The following is a 17,379-nucleotide window of genomic DNA, read 5'->3' as shown; positions in this document are numbered from 1 at the left end:
TGAAGCCAAAAAAGGTCACACATGGCTACATCCAGGTGCCAACTTTATGCATTGTTTTCACACCAGAACTCGTCAGACACTGGCTGCTTGCGTCGGGCAGGAGCGGGAGGATGTCCTGTGTCATTTTGCTGATGCAGTTTGAGGGACTGCAGCCAAAAAAAGAAAACAAACCCAAGTGTAACACGAAGAACTTGACACTAAAAGGAGAAAGGCTCCAGAAGAGCTATATTCTTCCCCGCTATTTTGGGGTGACCGCACACCAAACCTCGCCACTGCTCGGTTGCAGAGGGACAGCTCTGTGCATCTGCGGCGTTGGGGGTGACAAGGACCCTCGGGAGGCGCATCCCTTCTCGCTTGTTGGAGGTGAGGGGGGTCCTGGGCAGGTCCCCTCTCCCGGTTGCAGACTCAAACTGGGGGGGGGGGGAGGGGTAGGGGGGGCAAGAGCACATCCTGTGCCTCTCCCGACTCGCTATCTCGAGGAGCGCCGCCTCATGCCAGCGCTTGGGGTCCCCTCCTGCCGCCCGCCCGCCCGCTCCCTGTCCCCCCGCCCCGCTCCCTGCCGGGACGGGCGCGCCGGTGGGGGGGCGGTGCAGCGCGGTGCGGTGCGGCCGCAGGGCGGGCACGGCAGCCGCCCCCTCCCGGCACGGCCACGGCTCCCGAGGCGGCGCGGGCCGACGGCAGAGACGCGCCGGCCGCCGGAGCGGCACCCCCGGCGCTAGGTGAGAGCGGCGGCGGCGGCGGCAGGCGGGGGTTGGGCGGAGGTAAGCGGCGCAGGGCAGAGTGCGCTCCCGCCCGGGCCGTGACTACCGGGGCTGGCTCGGTCTCCCGGGCCGGGTGCCGGCAGCGGTGCCGGAAAGTGCGTGCGCGGCGAGGTGGAGCATCCCGATAAGGTGTGCGTGTTCCCCCCGAGCAGCGACCCCGACCCCTGCAGCAGCCCTTTGCCTGTGGAAGGGAACGAGGAGAGCTAAGGCAGGAACGTGTAGCCTGCGGTGCGCTGGGAAAGAAGGGATGAGCCGCTGCTAAGGCTGTTCCTGGGACGCGAGGTCTGGTGTCCGACCGCTTCTCGAGTGTCCTGCGTGACCGTGGGTAAGTGACGGGATAAGCTGTTCGTGCCACCTGCCCTACCTAGGTGCTTCCGCGGCGTTGGACCGGGCAGGCTTAATGTTCATTAACGTTAGATATTAACCTTTAGGGAGTGCTCAGGGAAACTGATAACCGGTGTCATAAATAGGCTGCCCCTCTTCAGGAAGAGAACTAAGCAGACTTTTTTCTCTGGCAGAGAAGCAATCAGAAGTGCTTCAGGTGCAATTTTTATCTACATCTCCTTTCTGCAGTTACACCTCTGTGGTCAAATTAATCAGTGGCAAGAACGCGAAGGCTAGGGAAGAAAAATAATCAGCTTCATTTACATAATGACACTGCTAGTTGCATGAAAATACACTTCTGAAGAATAACCATTGTGCATGAACTCTAATTAAAGTTGCACGGTCAACATAATGAAGAACTAACGTGCAGTTTGCTGATGCAAAAGATGGTCCTAGAAAATCACTTTCTAACATCATTGACTTTCATCTTCCCGTGATTGCAAGGAGTGCCCTTGTACTTTGATCACTCGCAAGGCAGGGATTTTCTTTCTGATTGCAGCAAAATGTTGGCAGTAAGAGAATTGTTTCTTAATTCCATTATGAATTATGCCCCTCTGCATTTGTTCAAAGTTATTTCTGGACTCTGGGGAGCAGGCAAGTGCTTTTAGCAAAGGAAGAAGAGTGTTCAGAATATTCCTGGAGCAATAGATAAAATGATGTACAGCGCGCTGTTTGTCTGGCTGGTACAGATATACCCAGTTCCTGAAGGTCTGAATTTTGAAAAGCAATGAGATTTTGGTGATTCCAAGAAAATCCTAGCCACCTTTGGGGGCACTGTGGTTAGGATTGATGAATGCAGAAGTGCATAGGATATGTTGCCTTGCATTGTATACCTTCATCACCTTTTGTAGTTAGAAAAAGCAGTTTGGCTGAAGTATTTGGTCAGAACAGAGACCTCCAAAGCAGCTGAAGGGAAAGCCATGACACTTTGTTTACCTTTCCTCATTGAAGAAGTCATGGGGATGAGAATGTTGTGGGGTGGGATCTTTTCTTCAATTGTTAATATTCCCTTTGGAAATATGAACTTGAATGTTTGTGCCAGGATGTTTATGAGATGTGACATTGTGCTTGGTAAAAAATACTTATATGGAGGTAAGATAAGGTGGAACTTCATTAGAAATACCCAAATAATTTCTAATAGCAGTGACTTTACCGTTAGAGTGAAGGTTTAGTTCTGTAGATTGGTTATGAAATACACTCTGCTGAAACACAGACCAGTCTACTTTGTTTTGTCTTACACCCATCATGTTCCCCAACCTCCTGCTTGGCTTTCTGCCGGGCTTCATTGATTTCTCTTTCTGATAAGTATGCTCCAGGACCTTGTTCATTTCTCAGGGCACAGCTCCCTCTTAATTGGCTTTGAGGGAAGAATGAGGGAAATTTCTGCACTGTGTCCATATCTTGATGGCCAAAAAGCTTCCATTCACTGCAACAGCTCCCTGCTGATGTGCTCCTCGTTCTTTCAAGCAGTTTTGTGAGCAGTGAGATGACACAAGATTTCTGATTGATGGCTTGATTTGTTCCACTCTGTGGCATCCAGACAGACCACTCAGACCCATGGGATCGCCACCAGCAGTGAAAGGGGAGAATTACAGAAGTAAATCCAAGTGATTGTGTCTGGTAGAAGTATTTGGACAGTCAAACATCTGTGTTGGAATGGATTAAGATTCTGGTAGTTACATTTTTACAAGGAGATCATCCAGATTTTCCTTGCAGCCTAAGATTATGGCTTAAGAGAAATCCTAGAAAGTCAGGGATGGTGATCTGTTCATGAACAGGTTCCACATCTGCCTTTTCTCCCATGAAATAATGTCTTCTGTACTTGGCTTAATTCTGATTTTAAAAGTTTTTTCCATGTGACATTTCTGTTTGTTATTTCTTGTCTTCTCTCCTGACTATATTATTTTCAACCTGGTTTCTTAAGGAGATGAAGCTGAAATAGTAATGCTAACAATGATGCTGTCTGACTGATAGTTCCCCTCATTGCCCTGAAGTATTTTTACCTATGGGATCAATTTAAACTGATATAAATAGGAGAGTAGAGATTTCAAATTGACGGAAGTTCCTACAAGCCTAAAAACTGTGGTGACCAGGTTGATGGGAGAGATGAGGTTGATGTCCCCACTGAAGGAAGAGCTGTAGCAAGCATTCAGCTTATTAGACATCAGAAAATTCCTGTGGGTGCCCTGTAGGATGCTGAGTTTCATAGCTTCTGCTGCTCAAGGGTTGCTGATTTTCAATTTCTTTGCTCCTTGGGAGTGCAGAGTCTTGGAAGTTTTGATTGTGCCTTTTCCCTAGGAACTCCAAAATAAGCTCTGCTTGTCTGAGATGTTTCCAGTAATGAGATATATATAAACTGTGATGTTCCTCAACTTCAAAATCTGACTTGTTGCTTTCCTAGCTCATAATTTAATATTGCTGTATGCAGGATTGATAGCTAATAGTACAGTAATTGGTTTTCTTTACCTTGACTTGGTGCAAACACTCAGTTACTGTGGTCACAATAAAACCTACTTTCTTCCACAATCAATTTCTCTGAATTGCTTACAAGTTTTTGATGAGATTTTAATTTGCTTCCTACCACCACTGCTGTTTCTTCTGTTTATGGCTGCATCCAAATGCCCTTGTCTGCTTTCTCTGCCGAGCAGGATGCTGTAACACTCTCCCTGTGTCGTGACAGAATGATAATGGAGGAGAAATATGAAAAGGTATTGTGAGTTTATCTAGCAGGATCTTTACAAATACATGTTGCTTTTATTGACTTTTAAGTGGTGGTTATTGTTCTGATTACTTGTTCTGTTATATAGTTAAAGCTAAGAGCTATATTTGTGAGTAATTGCCCATTTTCGCCTTCCTCATCTTTCCAGCATTAATACCATCACAATACTTGTCTGTCTTTCATTACCTCCTTACAAAATTGTTGTGGGTTTGTGGGTTGGTTTGTTTTCTTTTTCCATTTTGTTGTGTTTTAGAAAGCTTTAATAGTTCAATAAGCTGACTTGCTAGGCTTTTCCTATTGTAGAAATTGTATCAGCTGGACTTGCTCTCTGGGCATGAGTGTACGTATATATAAATGAAACCAATTCAGTAAAGCGCTTAGCAGATGACGTTGATTTCTTTTAAAGTATTTGTCTGCATTCAAGTTGCACTAAGCTCTGCTCTACATCTTTTAGAAATCATTTATGTATTATTAAACCCTGCATTCCCCACTAAAGACAGAGCACCGCGCTTGTATAGTGATTACATTTGACTTTAGTATCCTGGTTTATATTAGCAAGAGGAGGAGCAAAGTGCACAAGAACATCTTTTTCTCTAGGAGCAGGCAAATGAGCTCCTGTGACATCTTGCCCTGCCTCGTCCCATGCACTGTGATGGAAGCCAACATCCTTCCTTCCCCACTGTAAGTACATGGCCCTTCCAGCAGCCCCACGTGGCTCTCCCCGCCCCCTGGAGAGCTGCCACCAGGCATGCCAGGCTGGGTGCCTTCCAGCTGGTTTTAAGAAGCAGCTCCCCCAGAGGTTTCTCACTCTCCACCCCTCACCAGCAGTTGCATCACTCCCAGAAACGTGGGATGTAGCAGCACGCGTAGGTGCTACCCAGTTTGTTTTGGTTAAGATGCATCCAAGGGACCTTAAAATTCTGCCAGTAGAAGTGTTCAACTTGTACCACTGTGACAGGTCAGGTAGGGTGTGCAAACCCATGCACTTACCTTGGCGGGTTGGGGAAGGGCAGTGACATCCTGTGGAGAGCAGAGCATTGCTCGGAGGCCAAGGGGGTGGTCTGTGATGAGAAAGCCAGCAGTGGGGCTGAGATCAGGAGCCCTTAACATGGTTCAACTGCAGCCAAGGCAGCATGCATGACTACAGCCTAAAAACACAGTGTCAGTGAAGAGAGTGATGATTCTACTAGCTGTGTCAGGTTTGCACTGCACATGGGAAGCTGTGTACCTTGAGCAGCCTTTGTGTGTAGAGCTGTGTCAGGTGCACCCAGGCTGAGGCGTTTGGACAGGAGCTGTTACTGTGCCTTGCCAGAGCACAGTGAGCACTGAATATACATGTCAGAAGCTTTTCTGCATGTGCTTGCTTTGATATGTAGCACACATCTTTCTGTGCTGACCCCAGAGGAGGGGGCAGTCTGTGCTAGGTTGTGCTGAAAGGAGGCAGTTCTTAATTAAACACCTTCTGTTTTCTGTGGTGTCCTAAGGAAGATCCCAGAGAAACAGTTGCAGATCAGGGAGCACTTCTTGCTTTTTTCTTTAATCCAGATTAAGCAGCATTGGCTGCATACATAATGATAGCAGTGCATTATTTTCCTCTTTGTTGAGTTTCCCCATCCTGTCCACGTATTCCGTCTGACAGAGGAAGGTGAAGTGGGTTTGCAGTACACAGTACTGGTCATGTTTGCAGATATAAACACCTGCTGATGCAGAACAGTGGAATAATTTATGATGCTTTCAAGCCTTGATGGACAAATGGGAAGCCTTTTATTTCAGTCATTTTCAATTACCTTTGAAACCAGTTTACCAAATTTTGTGCGAAACCCACAGGCTTGTCCATAGGCTTCTGAGTAGCCTGTAACCGTGTTAAGTAAAGCAGTGGCAGAGTTGTGGGAATGCCCCTGGAAGATGTGCTGCATTCAGCAACTCTTGGGTTGTTACAGCTTCCTCTTCTAGAATAAAAATCCCTCCTTTGGAATCAGCCTCGGATCAGATTGACATCCTGCAACTCAGTTTCTGTAAGGAAAAGCCAGCAGGTCAATAAAAACAAGTATTAAGGAGTACATAAGCCATTTTTACAAGACAAATCCAAATGCCTTCAGATCTCTGGGTTTGGTCTTTGGGATTATTATTCCTGATGGAGCAGGCTGACTTGTGTAAGGGTAATGTCACTAGGGTACTCTTCACAGCATTTTGAGTTGGTTGCGTATACAAAATGGTTAGCAATACCTGCGTGATAGGCCTTGAAAGAAAAGGAACCAGCAAGAATGAGAATGAGGAGAACCAGAGAGAAAGAAAGTTTCAGTATGTTTGTGAGCTTTTAGTTTGTCATACTTTCATACAATATTGCATTGAAGTGTGTACATTTTCTCCATGACATAACATACTCTGATTAGGAAACATCTCAGAGTTAACTATACCCTAGGAAGAGCTTATGTGGTAGTTCTATGGCTGCATGTATTTCCATGTACACCACAGAAAACAACTGGAAGTGTGGTATTTCACGATCTCGGTATGATCCGAAGTCAAGATACCAGACAGGTGCTAATAAAACTTATGCAACTCTGTGTTCTGTCTGGGTAAAGTATTTCGTTTTGTGCGGGTGTGACACATCCTTTATTTTGCCTAGTTTTGAACCTTGTGTCATTTGTATTCTGTAGCTGAGCACCTCACCCATCAATACCTACAGTTTCTTCATTGCAAGGTATCTTGCTTTTGCTCAGACAGAAGCTTAAGCGTTGGCAGCTGTTACATATTTCACACAAAGTAATGAAAGTGCTTTGTGACATATCTGCTGTGTGGTGCCAAAGTGATTAAGGTGAGCCTACACCCTCCCTCTGCCACATCACACACAGCTTTAATTCTTGGGCAATATGCGGTATGCCTTGTTCATAAACAAGCTGTATCTACAAAGGTGGATTTTACCGTACTTAATTGAGTTTCCATTAAATAGAGTTGGTAAGATTTGTAAATAATTATACAGATGCCTTGGAAGGTCTCTTCTGTCTGTTGTGGGTAGGATTTGGTTAGATAGGAGGATTAGAGGAAGCAGGAGATAGGAAGGTGATGTCTAGAAATTCTGTCTCTGACTGGGCAATAGGTTCTGAAAGTAGTATTTGAAATGTTACCAGAATTCCTCTGTGGTACCAAGTAGAAGGATGTGGTTTACCTAATACCTGAAGTACTCACTTTTCTCAGGGTTCAGCCAGTTGTGAATAGCATTGTTAGACTTGGCAAATGATACAGTGAGGCTTTAAGCAGTCCTGCGGCACTTCATCGTAATTTAAATCCAGGATATAGTGGGAGTGCTAGAGCTTTTCTGCTGCTGTATGAACAAAAATTTGGAGAATTGGCTTTGTAAACAGTTCCACAAAAAGGTGAAGCCACCCTGGAACTTAGGAGCAGAGCAGAGTTCTGTGTTTCTGTTGCCACTTCTTCCAGAACATGAATAGGATACTCTTAACAGAGGCAACTTGTAGCTGGAAGATGAGACCCTGGTTTAGCTGTAACCCTGCCTGTAGCAGAGCTGGGCTTGGACACAGGAACCTAGCTGCAGCCCTGATGCAAGGAGTCAGATGATGCTGTTGAGCTGACAGGGGCTGCCAGTGCGGTTCATCTTACCTGTTTTCCCCTAAAATAGGCTCTGGGGAAGTAGCCATTTTCAAGAGTATCAGCAGTATGATGGTGATGTCTGGAGCAGCTGCTCCTCAAGGAGGGGCTTATGGATGGGGCTGGCCCAGCCTAACAGCTCTGGTACCTCCAGGGAGGTAGTCAAGAAGAGGGAGTCACAGCGACAAGGAGCCTCAACTGGACCAAGCAAAAGAGGTCCATCTGGCACACAAGCAAAAGGCTTTTCCCCAGGGCCAGCCTACCCAGGGAGGTTGTGCTGACTCCATCTGGGGGTTTCCAGTCTGGAGGGAACACAGCCCTGAGGAGCCCTGTTTGACCTCAGCGCTGAGCCTGCTGCAGCACAGCCAGAACAGGGACCTCCTGATCTCCCATCCACCCTGAGTTGTCTGTAACCCTATCTTTCCAAGCTCAAAGCTGAGCTCTGAAAAGTTGCTGCAAAGTCCTTGTTACCATCTGTGCATGAAAAATGTAACAGGGAAGAGAGACCCTTATTTCCCAAACTGAAAGAAAGCCAGTGACTACCTTTAATAAGAAATAACAAATAGATGCTTACAACAGCAGAGTGGTTTGCAGTCCCTGTCTTCAATACTTGCCAATATAATCTGTCTAAAATACGGTTACATTCAGTGTTGTAAAATAATTTGTAAGGAAGTGTGCTACATGTGCTCTGTTTCAGGCTTCAAGTCTAATTTGGTTTGCTGCTGCTTTTGTTCACCTAAGGAAAGCTCTCTCCAAAGAACAATTTAGTTCCATAAATACGCAGGGATTTGTGTAAATGTGTTTTGCTAAAGCATTAACATGGCATCTATGTTCTGTGTTCAGAAATGAAATGCTGGTGCTGTTACTTTCTTGGACATAGATATCATGTGCAGTAGTGTGATTTTGATGTTTTAAAGTAAGGTCGCTCAGTGGGAATGGAGTTATTCTAATATGTCTTGCTTGTTTTTGTTGTTGGGAAGCTCAGATATTAGGAATTCTGTAGTACCCTTATGTTTTCTCTGAATGCCTTCTCAGAAGAGCTGGAGTGCAGTGAAACCTCATGGTAATGAAGTCTCCAGAGAAGACAGCCACTCACCAGTCTGTTATTAAGACTGTGGGTTGCTTCTGTTTAACAAAAAAATGGAAAAGAAAAAAAGTGAAATGAAAGCACTCGCTTGTACAGCCTCACTTAAACAAACATCAGGCAAAAAGCTGCCCTCCCTGTTGTCAAAGCTGTTTCATAAGCAGTGATTGAATGTGTGTTCCCTGAGTAGTATAAAAGAGTTTGCATTAAGAAGCCAGTGGTGCTTTCAACCACCTCCTCGCTCTTCCCATCATTACTCAGAACCTGTCATTGAAAGTGCATGCTGTTTACCTCTGAGAACTTAGAAAAGCGTAAGAAGATGAGTGTGCGAGGGTTGGAGGTATATTTGTTTTCTTTCCTCTTGAACTTGAATTTGTTTGCTGGAAAAGCTAGAATTGTGGAAGCAAATGAACTGAATAAAAATGAATCTCAAGCAGTTCCTAATGGAAACATCTTATTGATGTGGTTGGAAGCTCTCCACTTGAACATGGGAGGCATATAGCATAGAGCCAGAGCGTGATGCCTTTAGGAAGAAGACTTATTGAAAAGGCAATGCTAGCTTTTTCCATTCTGAATTTGTAGCTTTATTACAGTTTGAAAAGAGTGTACATGCTGTCCACGCAGTTCCTTTTCTTAATGGGCTAACTGACTTTTATGTTCCTTCTGTACTTCCAGATCCTCATTATTTACAGGTAGCTGGAAGTAGCACTTCAAAGTAAACCAGAATAAATGGCATGATGTATTTCTCAAATTTCCCAACAGAGTGTGTTGTTTCTGTTCTAGTAAGTAAAGGTAGTAAATAGAGAGTAAAAGAAATAAATGTTAATTCATGGTACTAATTAATTTACCTTTACTGATATTAAAATAATTACAAATGGAAATTTACTTGCTGTAATCACATTTGAGGACAGCCAATTTCTTGGTTTGAGCAAACTATATCAGTTCACACATTTCACCATGGAAATGGAATGTTGTTACAGAAACATACCTATCTTGAATGGATATAATAGTGCAGCCAACTGTATATTCACTGTGTTAATTAAGTGACTGGTTAACAAGCCAGGCTTTGTAGAGTGTTGGATTATGTCATGTAAAGAGAGAACAAACACATTTGGAGGCCTCTTTAGAAAAAAAGTAGTAACTGGTGAAGTGTCTAAAGCGCGCAGAAGAAAGCTGGATAAATTTACCCAGCTGACCTATTTTGCAAGTCCACATGGAGTGATATCTCACTCATGATTTCGACTAACAAAAAAGCCGATTAAAACTTAACAACATAATGATCTTAAAAGTTGCTTGTTCTTTAGGTTTCTATAAAACCTAGAACCTGAAGTTCTATTGCTCAAAATGAAATATTTATCCTATGGAGGAGCTGAAGGAGGAGATTCAGAGATGTACTGTTTTTAAAAGGGAACTTTTAAAAGTATATTTAATCACTTGATCAGCTCTTACTATAAATATTTTAACTGTGTAAATTTTCTAAGCATACATATTGAAAGGAAATGGTAATTTCCTTATTTAAATCTGTATCTTGGTCTCATTTCTGTGCCTTTTCAGAACTTAGGAGAAAATATGTAAGATTAGAGGTTAAAACCTGATTAAAAATGGTCAATTTAAATTTTTTGATGGTGTAGGCCCTCCCCACCACCACTTCCCCACTCCTGCTAATGCTGTTCCATTTCATTAAAGCCACCACAAAGCTGGGATTTGCAGTCCAGACCTTTCTGTAGAGCTACCGTTCAGGGTAGGATCAAGTGCATTTGTTCCTCTATTCCTGGTTGAGACTGGAGAACAGAGATAACAGTTGGCATTGACGTCTCTGGAGCGAAAGATGTTTCCCTTAATCTCAGTTTCCTTGTTAAGACTTTCCAATGTCAGTATTTCATAGAGGAAGAAAAGCAAGGCTGACAGCCCGAGCTGCCATCTGATGGGACTTGCATTTGATGCATAGATGGCAGTGGATGGGTTAGTTGTGTCTGACAGATGAGGCTGTCCAGCAGCTGATGCTTCAAAAAGCAGGAGCCCATTGAAGGTGAGACGTAATTACCATTTGAAATCAAACTTTTCCCAAAATGTGGATATTTGTTCAGATGTGTAACCAGATGCTGGCAGGGGAATCTGGCTTCACTCCTCCATGCCAGTCTGAGCTGCTCCAGCAGACAGCAAGCCAGTCTAGACAGCTGAATAAAATATGTGCAGGATAAGACCTAATTCTGATTTTCTAGCGTCTGTGTTGATACCTTTGATGTTTTGGGGCAAAGGCTTTGGTAGCGGCATGCATAGAGACATGCTTTTTTGATGGAGACCTTTTTAAGGCTCCATCTTGTAAGAGAGTGTATGGCTCAAAAGCCTGAGAATGAATGGCTCATCACTAAATGGGATGTGATGAGGGGGAAGATGCTCAGCCTCAGGCAGCATGGGAGCTAAAAACAGCTCAGTGGTGTTGGAGCTGCAGTTGCACAGTGCCAGCACAGCCAGTACCTAACTCAGGAGCGCTGGAACTGTTCTGGGTTTGTTCAGAGGAGCAAATCCTTAGAGGGGAAAAACCTGAGCTGAAGGGGGAATATAATGGAATGGTCATGTCTGGTGTCAGTATGGGAGTTTCAAAAATTGTTAAGAAAATAAGCATATAAACTGTATAGAAGGCACATAGTTTTATTTTGTGTGGTGTACATAGCAGACACTGTTCTCCATTTTATACCTCCTTAGGAAATGTGTTCACATGTTTTCCTGTAGATTAGTGTCTCTGAGTTTAGAGAGGCAGAGTGAGAAGGAAGGGAAGCTGAGGAGGGAGCGATGCTGGGATCTGACAGAGATTAGCACCAATTTGCAAATGGAAGCTGCAGAGGAGCTGCAGTGATGTGTTACGTTGTTAATTATGTTTCAGTGGAAAAACTGCCCCTCGGGAGAAAAAGGCTTTTCCAGTAAGAGCTCTGGGGTTGTAGATCCTAAGAGAAATGCCACCCTGCATGAATGTGTTGCTCAGCATTCATTGGTGAACTGTGATTTCTGAAATGATACTTCCATAGATAAAAATAGAGCTTTACTGTGCTAAACATTAACCAAACAGTTACTGATACTCCAATTTGAATGTTTAAACTGTGAACAGAGTACCAGGGAAAACCCACAACTAATCCTGTGGCATCTGCTTTCTGGAGGAAATTGCACCCTCATTTTCTAACTTAGAGGAACAAAGATAACAGTTAATTGTTGTCGTGTTCCCCGTCCCCGTCCCCGTCCCCCCATCCCCACTGGGATCATGTTGCATTTGGTAATAAATTGCCAGAGAAGAGCTCGTGAACTGTCTGTACTTCTCATCTGGGATGCTGAGGTTGTGCGGTGTTCACTTGAATGCGTTGGGAAAGGCAGCTGCCCGTGGGAGGGGCAGAGCTGAGGTGATGGGCCAGCAGGCACCTCAAGAAACAAGGTCTGCAGCACTTGGAAAGGGCTTCAGGAGCTCTTGCTGCATGCCATTTGGCTTTGACAATGGGTGTCAGTGGTACTGGACAGAGGAGGAAGATAAAAGGTTGGGATGGTTTGGTTTTATATCCAAAATGGGTAGGATGAGTCTAATGAGACCTTGCCGATACTTCCCAGGTCTATTGAGGAGAATGGTGGCTGACTAAATGAATGTGCCGTGGCAACAGCAGTTGTACCTCGTTGCCATCTCATGTTTCGGGAGCTGTGACAGGTGTTGGGATGCAGGTTGCCTTCCTTTTTCAAGGTAGAGGACACTTTGAGTAGCATTTGAAATCTTGGATCTCTTCTTCCTCATTAAAAACCAAATGGATTCTGTAAATGTACCAGGGCTAGAATATTTCCTCTGGCCTTAAATTTCCCATGGAAAGACTGCTCTGTATTCAATGATTTAGTGCTGGAACTTGCACTGATGCTTGGGTTTAATAAGGTTTATTAAAGTAACTTCACTATTTAGAAGAATAACGTACAGGTGGTTTTGCACAATTTGCACTGTATATGCAGTACTGAATTGCACTGTATGAGGCTTCTCCTGTTTTGGTGGTGAAGACTGCCTCATTCTTGTCTTCACAGTTTGGGAAGAGCTCTGATGTTACAGTGTACCATGAAAAAGATATACTTAATCAAACACAGAAATCTGTAGGAAAGGTAATTTTGGATATCAGATGCATCTGCTGTTTTCCTATCCACTAACTTGCTGTTTTAATGGATCTGGTGTTGCACAGATTTGTTAGCAATCCTTGCTTTGAATCAGCAGTGATTCAAATCACTACACAGATAATGTAGGAATTGCATAGAGCTTTAAACTGAAGGATGGTTGAGATTAAGAAAAACCTAAACCACTAACCAAACAAAAACCCAAACAGACCAAAAGACCTTTTTTTATTACACCACAAATTCATTACTTCTAATTCAGAAATTCATGTGAACCTTCTTTGTCTTTCACAACTTGATTTTGAAAAGGCATTTTTACCACAAAACCCCCATTTTTTATTTGTGTCTGTTTCTCTAGGAGTAGTGAGGGCTGCTATCCAGTTAATTCAGAAGGAGCTTCAACAGAGCCCAGATGTTGATGTGTAGTACATCCCAGCAGCATAGCAAGTACCTCCTTCTCCAGATCTAAAAGTGTGGGACATGGGGAAGGGGAGAGAGATTTGCAGTTATTTGCTTATTGTTGTATCATGTCTATTGAGCATTCACATCACTGGCTTCAGTCTCATGCCCCTACCTCAGCATAGTGGTTTTGTGGCTATCTGTGGCCCCAGTCACTGCACTGTTGTTCAGCCTTTTCTCCAGCCTGCCAATGAGCCACATCTGGTTGTCAGGACTGTGCCAGGGTCTAGGTTGCCGCACCCCACAGAGCCCTCCATGCCAGAGTTAGATGGTGAGGCTCCTCCCAGTTGGTTATGGGGCGTCCTGCACTGGAAGTGTTCCCCTGTGGCTGGAGGCCATTCTTCAGCTGGGGAACTGTGAGGTAAGGGCAGGTTTTCTCATGGATCTCCAGCTTGTCCTCACTAAATTGGGAAAATGCAACTTTCTGAGTTGTGGGATGAAGCCTTCAAAAGGCAGAATAAATGTGCCATCAGGGAAGTGTCTTGAAAGACCGAGGAGTTTATGCTCTTCTAATGAAGCAAATGAATGACACACTCTGGATTCAGTTGTGCCAAGTGGGCAATAATAGAAATTGTTTGTGAAACAGGGTATGATATGATCCCAGATACATTTATTGGCACGTATGTAAAACGTGCTGCACAATGTAAGTGTTCTGCCATCGCACTGATGGGACACTGTTTTTTTCACTCAGTTTTAATCTACAGCCTCTGAACTACTCCATGTCCATTGGACTATTTTGGGTCACATAGTAAGCAACCTGAAACCACACACTACTAAAGACTACTTTTCCTGGATCTATAGATTCAGCATATTTTCTTGCTGCATGAAATTTCAGAAAGGCTATTGGTATATCCTGACTTTGATTTTGTTTTTAATAGTCCTTTACAGTTTCAGATAAAATTGCCACTTGCATTTGTATAGGACTTAGTGTGAACTTGAAGCTCATTCTCTACCTAAGTTATTTTGTCAGTGTCAGCTTTTGGTATCAGGTACCTATTTTTCAGGCTCCAATTCTGTATTTGGAAGGTCACAATTCCAGGAGAGTAGTTTATTTGTAGATGTTGTTTTCTTTTTCTTCATACAAATACAGTTTTCATGTATATGCATAGAGTATTTTGACAGTCAGCTCCCACATCTGTTCAAACCACACATCTCTGAAGAATCAAATGTTAACTTGAAACTCAGCAACCACAAAAACTGAGAGCATGGTATTTTTGTCCTGTTCTGATACATCCCAAGAAGACTGATGCTGACTGATGAATCCTAAGACGAAGAGCCTGAGCTTTAGGCACAAACTCCTGACCAATGGTACTTGTGACAGGGTAGCTTTTGTGACTTTAAAAAGACATGATACTACTGCTAAATAGCCACTGCCTCCTCTACTTCATGATGCACTAAGGATTCTTTGGAGAAGCAAAAGGTTGCTAAGGACAAATAGCGAGAGAAAACTCAGACCATTGTACGAGAGGCTTGCTGTAGAGCTTGGACATCCTTCAGTGAGAATGCGCATGAATATTTTATAGATGTTGACTAAATTCCTGAAAGGAAATTGGCTGAATGCACAACATCTTGAGGCCTATGCCATGTGTCTCTTCATTTGTCTGAGATGTATCCTACCCTATTTCCATTGGAGATTTATGCATTTCTTTGGAAATAGTGCATCCTCAGGAGAACTTTTTAGCAGCTTTTTCAGGAACAGTTTCCTGTCCCAAGGGTCGTGTTAGCCACTTTAGACGGACAGCTCATCAAGGTCTAAGGAATGGTCCTCCTAGGACTTGAAGGGTAGAATCTTGTACTGGTGCCTGTCTGCCTTGTGCTGGAGCATAAATGAAGGTCAATTTGTCTTCTGGTATAATTCAGAACATCTCTTATAAATTGCCCCTGGCTGCATTAGCCTCTCTGATGGATCTGTGCAGCACAGTGGTACACTGGCTCTTCTTTTTCTTTGGTGATGTCCTCCATACAAGGGCAAATAAAACATATGTAGACCTCCCTGCTTGTTGCTGTAAGTCTGCATGGTTGGTTGATGTGTGGCCTAAACATCCTTGTGTAGTGCATTGACATGTGAACTGTGCTCAGAATAAGCCAGTGTATTGGTTCTTTTCCTCTATATTGGTAAAGGGAAGATTTCATTCCAAGAATGAACAGAGGGAATGCTGCTGCTGTGCATACCTGGGAGAAAGATGAACTAGGAATAATACCTGGTGAGTTAACATCAGAATTATGTTTGCTTGCAGGCTGCTAAAAGCTGCATAAGTAGTCTGCCATCATTTAAGTGGTATACATAGCAGAGAGGAGAGCAAGAACACCATCAGATTGCCATAGGTTTGTTTTCACAGCACACTGAATCCAGGAGATGACCTTCAGTTATCATCAGTGTGATATCCCTGGATACACAGTGTGCCAAGGCTTACTTCCGTTGTTTCATTTCAGGTTTGTTCTCAGTGATACCTGATGTAGAATAACATGTGGTCAGTCACAGCCTGTTAGATTAAAAGAAATGTTAGCAAATGCAATTACAGAGCCTGCATGACAGAGACCCTTGTGCTAACAAACACAGCAGTTCTTGTGCAGGACAGTTTGGATGTGGGGAAGGGAGGATAAAGTGCAATGATAAAGTGATATGAAATATAGGAGGGGAAAATGGTGGATTCAGCTATGAATCCAGACATAGGACAGTAGTTTTCAAACACTTCTCTTCAGGATTATCTTCAAGGCTTCCGGCTTATCATCTTTCTGCCATTGACATCAAGTTATGCATCTTTTTCTTTTTGTTGTTGTTTTTCTTTTGTTTTTCTTTTTTAATATAAATACTGTGGTTTCATGTGTGTAAAATTGCATTTCCCTACTGATAGAGCACCAAGGAGTCTTGCAGGGGATGGCAAAGGACTTATAAAAATCCCATTTGATGGATGAAGCTATAAGAGTATGCAGAGGTTAGGGCTGGAGCTTAATGATTCCTGCTTTCCCTTTTGTGCTCTTGCAGAGATTCTGTGGTTCCAGGAAGAGCAAAGAGGACCAGTCCTAGCCCTGAGGGAATGCCTGGGGCTTCAGCTCTATCTGGCCTGAACAGTGCGAGAAAAAAGATTGAGGAAAACCCACTTCCTCTTCTGCTGTCCCTCTCCACCTCTTTAGGGAATCAGATATGATTTATTGTCTTCCCTGGGATTACCTTCACCTCACCTCCAGATGCCATTCAACCTTTGGCAAGCCCTGGTGTGCCAGGAGGTTGCTTCAGCTGAACGCTGGCAAGTGACTACAATCTGCAGCTGGGGTGTATCTGAGCTTCTGACACCCTCTTCCTTCCAATCATAGGTTTTAAAGAGGGGTTTGGTTTTGGAGCTGCTGATTTCAGCTCACATCTATGCTGATGGCTTTATTCACGGGAGATACCTCACGTAAGATGTGTACTGACTGCCCAATGTCAGGGATGTCACTGTAAACAGGAGAGCAGGTGGTGATTCTTCAGGGCATTTGACTTTTAAATTTCCTCAGCATCACCTTGCTTTAGAAGATCACCGCTTCAGAGATTGATTGCTCCTATTGCTGCCCTTTCAGAAGGGCAACCTGCAGCACTACAGGGCTGCCTCTGCAGCCACCAGCAGGAAGTTGCAGGGCTTCACGGACGATCAGTATGGAAAAACCTGTGTGTTCATCTCTGTACATACTGTGAAACTTCCCATTTTACCATTCAAGCAGAGTTCAGCACAAGTGGAGGAGTTACACAGTTTCAACAGGAAGACAAAATTGATAATGTTCTTTTCTGACTGAGCTCTTTCAATCTTCAGTCCTTTTTCATTGTCTAATGGTTCTTTGAAATCAGAAAGCTAAACTGAATTAACGGTTAATAGGATCCTTTCCCATTTTCACCGTAAAGCTGTAATGTCTTATTCATCCAAAATACCCTTGTAATTTTCTGCTTTTAGATTCTTCTTTCTACCCCTCCAAATTCAGCAGGTACTTTTGACTTCTTCTTGCCATAGGACTACTTATTCCCCTCTGCAGGAGATTGCTGTGGGGCTTGTTAGAGGTGGTCTCGCACACCAGTTTCTGGGGGTGGAAATCAAAACTGAAAACGTTTTTTTGTGCTTCATTAAAAACTTGATGTTCTGCCTTGCCACAGCATTGCACAGCAAACATTGGATTAGAAACCTTAGTGTGCTGTACTGTTCCAGTGCTTGTGTGTCTAGAAAGGAATGGGTTTTCTTAAGTCAATGTTGACTAAGTGACTGAACTGC

The 17,379-nt window shown here is 43.7% G+C and overlaps 1 protein-coding gene across 7 annotated transcripts in view; it reads left to right on the top strand.

Moving 5' to 3' along the window:
• Positions 1 to 289: 289 nt before the first annotated feature.
• PKIB (cAMP-dependent protein kinase inhibitor beta) overlaps positions 290 to 17,379 on the top strand; it is a 52,092-nt gene continuing 35,002 nt past the window's right edge. Inside the window, exon 1 of one of the 7 annotated variants that reach the window (XM_061378099.1) lies at positions 290 to 363. The gene's annotated coding sequence lies outside the window, so the exon portion shown is untranslated. Of the gene's footprint in view, positions 364 to 649; positions 720 to 869; positions 891 to 1,007; positions 1,087 to 3,739; positions 3,854 to 17,379 lie in introns of those variants that run through there. The other 6 variants (XM_061378103.1, XM_061378102.1, XM_061378097.1 and 3 more) reach the window with 6 other exon arrangements.

The sequence above is a fragment of the Neopsephotus bourkii genome, unplaced genomic scaffold, assembly GCF_033783945.1.
Source record: "Neopsephotus bourkii isolate Nb327-2 ecotype Australia unplaced genomic scaffold, CSIRO-AGI_Nbou_v1 NB_1765, whole genome shotgun sequence".
Lineage (NCBI taxonomy): Eukaryota > Metazoa > Chordata > Aves > Psittaciformes > Psittacidae > Neopsephotus > Neopsephotus bourkii.
Note: the sequence above shows the minus strand (reverse complement) of the source record. Positions and strands in the feature narration are given on the sequence as shown.